Below are 1,792 nucleotides of genomic sequence, written 5' to 3' on the forward strand. Positions count from 1 at the left end.
CGCGGGGTGGTCTTAACAGCCAAAGGCGATGTGGATTTTAGGATTTAGCACTACGGCAGATCCAAGCGGTTGCACACCGCCAACATCGGCAGTCGGATCGTCTAGTCAAGGGAGCACGGTTACATACATTCCTGGACCTCATCCAACAAACTCCGAGCGCGATTCCCCGCGGCAGTGACTCGGCCGTGCAGAGCAACGGGAGCAGTAGCCACTTGCGCTCATTACCTGGTTAAAGTCATTGCATATATCTTGCGCATAAGTTACCCACAACTAGCCAATCTGCTTCACCACCACAATTAAGAACAATATTAAACAAACGGAAAAATCCATGCGAAAAAAATGTTTACCGTGGATGATGTCCATACGTAATTATCAGAAGCGAGTGTCGCACCCAGTCACATTCCCTCAAAAGGAAATCACTAATACTTCACATTATCCTTTATTTTAAAAGAGGGGAGCTGCTATTTACCACTCACTTTTCGCTAGCTACCACTCATTCACCATCAAAACAATATTGAACAAACGCAAAGTTCGTGCAAAATCATAATCGTTGAAAAGTAGCCATATACTAAACTGCTTTGTAGCATTTACTGTAAAAAAGTTCGATTACAATCTCCAGGTACTGGGTCGCCTTCGCTGTGCTCAAGATGGTTCAGAACTGGCTTCTGCCCGAATTTTTTGAAGACACAATTTGATTCATACCTCCAGCGCTTGAGGCGATAAATGAAAATCATTTACTTTCAATTATTTCATGGTGGGGTGCCGTTAAGCAAAATGAGGTGCCGTTAACATCTCTCTTTCAAAAGGTATTATCATCTAAATCTCATTTAATATGTGACAGTCACGAGATAGAGACTAGTGGCCGAATTCTATCTTAACTTTAATTATGGTAAGGGAAGCACTTATTATTTCCATTATAAACATTTAAATCCTTTCGGTACCCCTTCTGTTCTCGAAGCGTTAAGTGCCTTCCTAAGTCTTGCGCGGTACTGTTGCTGTAACTTTGTGACGACTGCGGTCGGTCGACGTCGCGTGGGCCCGCAATAATTGCCTGTAGAAATTGTGCAGCTCCATCTCCGCCCATTTGTAGCTCAAAAGCTTGGGCGCATCCTATGAGTTCGCAGGGCCCAGTTCTTATCACCAAGTTCCAATTCCAATCTCGTAGCTCAGATACCTTATTATCCCATTCGTGGGGGCCACATCGATGTTCACGTACTGCTCAAGAGCGACGGACCGGCCAAACCTAGCTTTACTGACTTGGCGGGTGGACATGAGACCCGACGAAGCTTCAAATCCTGGAGAGCGTGAGGAATGTGCCGTACTATCTCGAGGAAATAATAAAATAGTATACAAACGCCGAAAAAGTGAATCTGCTCGGGCTGACCAGGGAACGGCAACCCGCAGAGATGAAGTTCCTGCTTGAGAGCAATTCCTTAAACCTACGCTACCAGTAGAGTAGAAATGGAGAGGATCGCATGTTCAAAAAGCAGGGTCCCATGGAAAATTTCAATTAATGTACAATACAATATCGGCGTTTGAAATTATTTTGTTTTCTCATAAAAACAAACTACAAGGTTGCTATAAGTTGAACACGGAATAGGGTTTCTCGGAATTGTAAAGCAGTCCTGTCAGGCCGCCTGTCTCGAAACTTCGACGTAACCTACCCATATCATACGCACATATTATCTTCATATGGTCCGCATTCGCAGTGCTGCTATCGGCTTCCCGTCTGCGCGCTTTAGGTTATGTGGTGTATTTTGAAATGGAGAGTATTGATCATAAATAGTTATGT

The sequence above is a fragment of the Bremia lactucae genome, linkage group LG10 (genome assembly GCF_004359215.1).
Source record: "Bremia lactucae strain SF5 linkage group LG10, whole genome shotgun sequence".
In the NCBI taxonomy this organism is placed as follows: Eukaryota; Oomycota; class Peronosporomycetes; order Peronosporales; family Peronosporaceae; genus Bremia; species Bremia lactucae.